The 8849-nt window shown below is 35.7% G+C and overlaps 1 long non-coding RNA gene across 17 annotated transcripts in view; it reads right to left on the reverse strand.

The window, feature by feature from the left end:
- LOC104716513 overlaps positions 12 to 8849 on the reverse strand; it is a 13169-nt gene continuing 4331 nt past the window's right edge. Inside the window, exons 1-24 of one of the 17 annotated variants that reach the window (XR_756079.2) lie at positions 5572 to 5666; positions 5402 to 5497; positions 5183 to 5297; positions 4960 to 5032; positions 4712 to 4850; positions 4537 to 4627; positions 4289 to 4389; positions 3358 to 3434; positions 3205 to 3282; positions 3037 to 3107; positions 2882 to 2947; positions 2731 to 2797; positions 2381 to 2656; positions 2213 to 2298; positions 2004 to 2092; positions 1714 to 1777; positions 1464 to 1649; positions 1260 to 1347; positions 1080 to 1161; positions 906 to 991; positions 712 to 811; positions 499 to 567; positions 260 to 409; positions 12 to 176 (exon numbers count right to left, since the gene is read on the reverse strand). This is a non-coding gene — a long non-coding RNA (uncharacterized LOC104716513). The other 16 variants (XR_756075.2, XR_756081.2, XR_756082.2 and 13 more) reach the window with 16 other exon arrangements.

Raw genomic sequence — 8849 nt, forward strand, 5'->3', positions numbered from 1 at the left:
TTTCTCCAAAAACAACCCAATTGGGATGATTTTTAGACTTGCGGTGGAGACGGACACAGCTTACCGAGTTCCATCCACCAAGGCACGGAATCCAGTACTGAGATGGTCGTATAATTTCTTGAAGTTTTGCCACCTGTGTATCCTCCCCTTCTGCTGGGTCTTCGAACTTCTGAGACCTGCAATTTCCATATTCCGTTTGATTAGAGCGCTATGTAACAAATCCAAAGATAAATTGAGGGGAAACAAGTAGTTTGCTTACACTTAACGGTAGGAAAGATCTCTCAAGCGGTGCTTGATGAGATTGTGTAAGTAATCATTTGACATACATAACACACATCCAGAAATTTTCCGTTGTTTGGCGAACACAACATACTGAATTTTCCGGTCGCTGCTGGCAATATCGACACACCTGACAAGAAAACAACCACCCCATAAAGATACGTGAAGAAAACTGACACAAAGATCCAAACAACATGAACATGCTAAAAAAAACCTTACTGGACAAGAAGAATCTGGCTATTTAGAAATACTTGAGCAATGGACGGCATGCCAGCATTCCAGAGCTTCCTGTGATCAATGAAGCTTAACCGGATAATATATCAACAAAAATGGTCTCAAACTGCCTATATACGAAACAATCACCCCATAGTAATTATTTAGACAATTTTCAAAAGAATTATCAAGGCTGACTAGTTTGGCCAAAGAATTTACCTGTTGGCGGGTCATCGCAGTTTTGTCAACATACATATGTGACAGCTCAACATTAGGATATTCAGAGGCTCTCTTGCTCGTTTCTTCCATAAATTGAGGCCTGCAGAGAACAAATTGCATTACCATCAGTGTTATATGTGTTGCACATGAAACAAGAGAGAGGAAAACAAGTTAAAGAAAACGTAATTATCAACCATAGACATTAGCTTTGTCAGCAGTACACAGCTTGCCACGCCGAGCAGTCTCGACTCTCGAAGGCAACACGAGCAATTCTATCAATCTGAGTAACATTAGAAATGCTTTAAAGGATCAGTCCATATGAGAGAGAGAAGAGGGTTTGCCAATATAATAGAGGTCTGAGAACAAACCCTGAGCGAGTAAATTGGACCATAGATAGATAAGCACCCATGGCTTCGAGTTCGAACCTCCAGGAACCCTAATTCTCCATATCTACAAGAGAAACATCATAAAACAAAAATCTCAGTCTCCATTTAAACTGTAAACAGGAAGCAAAAAACAACAACTTTTAAAAGACAAATTCGACTCACAATGCATGTGCTTGCTTCGGTAAGAGTAACTTGATATTTCCTGCGGCTTGCTTTGTGTTGTAGCTACTGGTTCTAATAGCTCTCTATCCTGCAATAATAAGAACAGTTAAAAAGTAGTTGAACTTAAATAATAGTGAAGACCCCATTAGATCAAATGTATGAACTGTATGAACAATATGCAGATTCAGAATGAGAGAGATATACCTCAGCCATTTCATCTCTCTCTCTCTCTCTCTCTCTCTTTCCACAACCAACATACTCAACGGCATGGCGAGATAAAGCCTCATGAGCTCTTTCATCTGGGGACTACCATATCCCAGCATGTATGAAATATTTGCGGCAAAACACAAATAATCATCTAATGGAATGATGCTACCATCCTTGTACATCCTGCAATGTTAATCCATGAAACTAGAGGTCTCGAAAATACAAAGCAGAGACATGAACTACAAACCTGGCACAGCCGCACGATGAGACAACTCTTTTTGACAGCGCCTCAACTTGCTCTTTGCTCTTTCCTACATGGAAGTACACCTTTAATAAAAAACGCTTTTGAAGAAACAAAGGACAACTTTCACAGGAAAATAAGAAACGGCAAAGTAGGTTCTCAACAAGCTAACAGTTGTCCGTTAAAGAATAACACACACACACACCTACACACACACACACACACACACCAATTTGTAAGAAATATGTGTGTTTTAGTACTACATGCTGCAAGTTAGGGAAAGTAGTAGGTCGTACCTTTCAAACCAGCTCCATGGAGATATTGTGGTAATCGTATAGTCTTACCCGAACCAGTGTCTCCCTCAATGAGAAGAACCAACTTTACACTATAAGCACAAAGCAATCACATATAGATAATTAAACTTTAAACTGTCATAGTAACCAAAAAAAAAAAAAAGCACATTCATCAATCCAATTTTTATTAAAACCAGTTTATGATTTGATACCTTTTTAAGGACGTAGGCCACGCAGAGAGGACAAATACAAGCCATCAAAACTGTCACCAACCGATCAAAGCATCCTCCTCCACAATCTAAAATTAACAGAGCCAAGTAGAGTTAAGAGTCGCATGAACATAATAAAAAAACTTTGAATAAACAATTTAGAAACCAAACTCTAGAAGAGCAATATGAGTAAGAGAGTGATGATTGGAGCAAGGAACCCATGAGGACGCTTGAAGACAATAACATGGATTAGAATACTGATGATTGGATCATGGTTTGCTTCCAAAAGAACTGCAAAGCGAAGAAAGAACAGGAACAAAACAAAACAAAAAAAAAAGAAGTAAAAGACGTGAGAAGAGGAAGAAGAAAACACTTAAAGGCGTAGCACAGAGAAGAAGTGTGTCCATCAACGCCATCACTCTCATTGATAAAAGTATCATCCAAAACCTGAAACAACATAACAACAAGTAAATAACATGACCATATATAACGCATCCGATGCAATGTAGATGTTAGGTAACCTGATCATACGCACTCCCCACAATGTTTTTTTTTTCTCTTCGAACCTCCCACCTGGTGCCTTATGATCTGCGTCAAAGAGAAACAGAGATGTTTTTTTCACTTTATATAGAACAGTTAAAAAAAAGAATCGGTGAAGAGGAAGACGACTACCTGAAGACAAAAACGATCCATCAAAACCATCACCAACCGATCAAAGCATCCTCTTTCCTCCACAATCTAAAATTGACAGAGCCAAGAAGAGTTAAAACTCGCATGAACATAATAAATTAGAAAAAGCGTAGAACGATTCAATTTAGAAACCAAACCCTAGAAGAATAACATGAATTAGAGTAACAACGATCAGTCAAAGCCATCACCGATCAAAGCCTCCACGAATCTAAACCAACAAAACAAAAAACGAAAGGTTAATAACATGTAACCAGAAAAAATCACTGAACCAAAGAGACAATACAGAATCAAATAGATCAAGGAACCTGTGAGAACGTGGCTGAAGACGTGGCAGCATGGAGAAGAATACGCCATGATCATATCATAACTGGCTTCCAAAACACCTGCAAAAACGAAGAAAAAAACGTAAGGAACAAACAAAACAAAAAAAAGAAGTTAAAGACGTGTGTGAACAAAACCCTTTGAAGAAGTAGCACAGAGAAGAAGCGTGTCCATCAAAGCCATCACTCTCATCAATAAAAGCATCATCAAAAGCCTGAAAAAACATTAAAAACAAGTACATAGCATGAACATATATAAAGCAACCGATGCAATGTAGAAACCAAACCCTAGAACAAAAATCAGTTAAGAGGAAGAAGACTACCTGAAGATGCAGCGTAGAGAAGACAAAACGATCCATCAAAACCATCACCAGCCGATCAAAACATCCTCCTCCACTAAAATATAGGGTCTTAGGCTTAAAAGCTAAAACATACATGCCAACATCACTAGGAAGATCAGCGACATTACTGTTAACTGAAAAGTTCAATAACAAAAGAAACAAAGGACCAACACTAGCCAATATTAAATAAAACAACTGATATGCTAAAATGTGTATAGATGTGAGGTAACCTGAAAGTTGAACTCAGAAATCAAACACTCTCCCACAATGTTTATTCTTTCTCTTCGAACCTCCCTCACAGTAATCCTGGTTCCTCATGATCTGCAACAAAGAGAGACAGAGATGTTTTTGCACTTATATAGAAAGAACAAAACAAAAATCGGTTAAGAGGAAGAATACTACTACCTGAAGATGTAGCCAAGAGAAGACCAAAAAGATCCATCAAATAAAACCATCAACAATCAATAAGAAGAGTGTACCTTTGAGAAGACTTGGTCTAAGACCTTCAAGGCAAACCAACATAACCATGAACAAGGATGTCCGCCTGTGGATATGCAATCAAAACACACACATAAAGGTACCAACTTTATGAAGATAATGAATTCACATAGAAAAATAGTTTNCAAAAACATTAAAAACAAGTACATAGCATGAACATATATAAAGCAACCGATGCAATGTAGAAACCAAACCCTAGAACAAAAATCAGTTAAGAGGAAGAAGACTACCTGAAGATGCAGCGTAGAGAAGACAAAACGATCCATCAAAACCATCACCAGCCGATCAAAACATCCTCCTCCACTAAAATATAGGGTCTTAGGCTTAAAAGCTAAAACATACATGCCAACATCACTAGGAAGATCAGCGACATTACTGTTAACTGAAAAGTTCAATAACAAAAGAAACAAAGGACCAACACTAGCCAATATTAAATAAAACAACTGATATGCTAAAATGTGTATAGATGTGAGGTAACCTGAAAGTTGAACTCAGAAATCAAACACTCTCCCACAATGTTTATTCTTTCTCTTCGAACCTCCCTCACAGTAATCCTGGTTCCTCATGATCTGCAACAAAGAGAGACAGAGATGTTTTTGCACTTATATAGAAAGAACAAAACAAAAATCGGTTAAGAGGAAGAATACTACTACCTGAAGATGTAGCCAAGAGAAGACCAAAAAGATCCATCAAATAAAACCATCAACAATCAATAAGAAGAGTGTACCTTTGAGAAGACTTGGTCTAAGACCTTCAAGGCAAACCAACATAACCATGAACAAGGATGTCCGCCTGTGGATATGCAATCAAAACACACACATAAAGGTACCAACTTTATGAAGATAATGAATTCACATAGAAAAATAGTTTGACATCATAAATAAGGCTAAATCAGACATACTTATAGCAATGTGGTGACACTACGAGAACAGGAACAACCAATATCATTATCAATTCCACTTCGTCTCAGGTCCCTACAACAATAAAATACCCAGTTAAGCAGATTGTTTTCAAAATTTAATATGAAGAGAAACACTGATCATTAACAGATTTCAAAGCAACACAAGGAACAAATAATAACACAGAATCATACATAAGTGAAGGATGATGATATGAAACAAAACCTGGAGGTGTTCTTCTTCTTCTTCTGCTTCTTGGACGTTGGCTCATAGAATGGTGTCATTTATGGAATTAGATGTACATTCTCTCTCTACCTCCTTCAATGATGATCTCCTTGCCCTGATTCACAAAATAATTAAACCTTTAAATTGTAACTGTAACCAAAAATAAAATAGAAAAGCAAATTCATCGACGAAATCAGTAGAACAAGTCTATGTTGTTACCTTAAGCAAGCACGTAGGCGACGATTGTGTTCTGATTTAGAGAAAGAGAGAGAGAGAGAGAGAGAGAGAAAGTCAAACAAATCAATCAACGCCCACCTGTTTCACAGAACCAAAACTATAATTAAAGCGAAACATAGAGATCTAGAAGAAGAAGGACCAAGGGGAGGTACCTCTTCTCAATACCGAAAGCTCAGATCACTCCTCACTCCTCACTCCTTAAGTCCTCCGTTCCGTTTTGTTTTCAGACAAAGGGGATGGAAGGAGACGATGCTCCAAACGACAACGTCTCATCAACTAATGGACCCTAAAAGAAGAAATAAAGAATTATGGTGGGCCAATTAACACCAGAGCCCAATTCCCAGAATTCTTAAACAGAGCCCATAAAAGTCATCATCCGATCCAAAGCCTGAAATAAAGTACATAGCGACAATGAAAATCACATGAACAAAGCAAGCAGCAACCTATGCCCATTATTTAAAAGGGTGATTTACTAAGTATTATCCAAATTAGGTAATATTACCATAATCCGAAAAATAAGATTTTATTACTAGAATATTTTGGGTATTTTCAAAATACCTAATGTGCCTTTGTTTTATGTTACTGAAAAAAACGTTATTACAAAATGTCATTGTCAGACCCCACATCAGAAATTGCTGACGTGTAACTATAACTCAGCCATAACGCGTTACAGATAAATGTTGCGGATGAGTTATGGAAAAAAACATTTGGGTAAGAGCGGACGGTTGAGTTATAGCATAACTCAACCAAGCGTTACGGTTGACTTATTAAAATCTGGTTGAGTTATGCTATAACTCAACCGTCCTTACGGTTGACTTATTAAAATCTGGTTGAGTTATGCTATAACTCAACCGTCCTTACGGCTGACTTATTAAAATTTGGTTAAGTTATGCTATAACTCAACTGTCCTTACGGCTGAGTTTTCACCCGATGGTTGAGTTGTCAAAAGTTTGGCTGAGTTATCACTACGACACAGTTGACTTATGAGCAACTGTTACGGTTGAGTTATCGTACAACTCAACCGTAATAGGCTGACTTATCGTACAACTCAGTCGTGATAGGCTGACTTATCATACAACTCAACCATTTGATAGTTGACTTATTAACAAAAAATAATAATTACTAGAATGTTATTCAGTTACGGCTGACTTATTAAACGATACGACTGAATTTGGCAGCAATTTTTTTGATTTTTGATTACTGTAATGTTTTTTTAATTACTGTAATATTTTTTATGTTGTGGCTGAGTTTTATATAGGCTGAGTTATTAATTGTTTGATGGCTGACTTGCCACGTCGAAAGCAACATCCATGTCAGCATTCCATGTCATCTTATTAATTGTTTGATGGCTGACTCTCGTTCTTATACTTCTTCTTCACTTTTCTTCTTCACCTAGTTCTTTCGACTTCTTCTTCACATTGTTCTTCACCTAGTTCTTTCTACTTCTTCTTCACATTGTTCTTCACCTTGTTCTTCTACTTCTTCTTCACCTTGTTCTTCATTTTTCTTTCATGGATTCAGTTCCGGTTCTAGTTGTTTCTGGTAATTGGGTAAAGACACAGAGATATGTATTTAACACCGATGATAGAGGTTGTATAGTTGTGCAAATAGATGGAGGCACAACACACGACAAACTTGTGAAGCTTGTTCTTGAAGACTACGGATTGGACGCATTTAGCCATGAGCTAAAGCTGAGCTACATGTTCTCGAACAAGGCACTGAAACTAATGGCGCATGATACTCCACCAGTTTTTGTCTCCAATGATCGACAGTTGCAATGTTTTTTGGGGCTATGGAAAACCGATCAGCTACGTCTCTGTGTAGAGTTTTCGGCGAAAGAGTCTACAGAAACTAGTGGAGTCGACGAGACCTTTCGTCTTCCCGTAAATATTATAACTCAGCCGTAAAGTCATATATATCAGTCATTTACTTTCATATTGTTTCTCGTGATAACTCAGCCATAAAACACAATAACTAAGTCGTAACATGAATCGAGGAGACTTTTCGTTTTCCTGTAAATATTATAACTCAGCCGTAAAGTCATATATATAATCCATTTACTTTCAGATTGTTACTTGTGATAACTCTGCCATAACTCACTCTAACTCAGCCGTCACATGACCTTTCGTTTTCCCCTAAATATTATAACTCAGCCGTAAAGTCATATATATAATCCATTTACTTTCAGATTGTTACTTGTGATAACTCTGCCATAACTCACTCTAACTCAGCCGTCACATGACCTTTTGTTTTCCCGTAATGATTATAACTAAGCTGTAAAGCGATATTTTGGCAGGAAACCATCAATTAACTTAATAATAGACATATTTTCATTCTAAATTTAAATTTTGAGTTATAATAATTTTAATATTCAATTGTTGGAGAAATACTTTTAGAAAAATAAAATTCTAAATTTGAATAATAATTATTTAATTATTTGCAATAATATCTTGTGATAAAAANCCCCTAAATGTCATTTTTTGAATGTTTTACACATTTTGATTAGACTGTGTAAAAATCAATTTTTGTCTATAATTATTACTTTTTATTGCTTATAATGATTGTAATATTCATTTTTTCATTCTATATTTTAATTTTGAGTTATAATAATTCTAATTTACACATATTTCATAAGTCAGCTGTTTATGTCGATAACACCGCCATATCAGTCAATTGTTTGAGAAATACTTTTATTAAAAAAAGAAAAATTTAAAAATTCAAATTCAAATTTTTAATTCTTTTTAAATAAAAAATCGCTAAAATCTCATTTATTACGCGTGTGGTTCTTAACAATAAACATAATTATTGTTTGCGTCTCCCCAACAACACTTTTGTATTCTCGAGAGGGTATATAATAAATTAATATATCTGTTGCATAACTCAGCCATAACTTTACCATAACTCAGCCAACCCTCAAATTAGAATTACTAAATAACCGACCAAACCGAACCGAACCAGAAACTATTTTTTTCCATTATTTTCGGTTAATTATGGTTATATTCGGTTAATTATCGGTTATATTAAGTTAATCTATCTAATTTGGATAACATTTGGGTTATTTATGGTTATATATTCATCTAACCGACCCATAACCGGAAATCACCGAAAAGTAATTTCAAAATTTTTTACATTTTCAAATGGTTATCATATTAGTGTATCCAAATTACCACCTTAAACCAAACACAATATAACCAAAACCAAACTGTTATATTAAAACCCATAGTGTTGGAAATATGAACCCTAAACCTCAAACCCTAACCCTAACCCCTAAATGTCATGTTTTGAATGTTTTACACATTTTGATTAGACTGTGTAAAAATCAATCTTTGTCTATAATTATTACTTTTTATTGCTTATAATGATTGTAATATTCATTTTTTCATTCTATATTTTAATTTTGAGTTATAATAATTCTAATTTACAAATATTT

The sequence above is a fragment of the Camelina sativa genome, chromosome 10, assembly GCF_000633955.1.
Source record: "Camelina sativa cultivar DH55 chromosome 10, Cs, whole genome shotgun sequence".
In the NCBI taxonomy this organism is placed as follows: domain Eukaryota; kingdom Viridiplantae; phylum Streptophyta; class Magnoliopsida; order Brassicales; family Brassicaceae; genus Camelina; species Camelina sativa.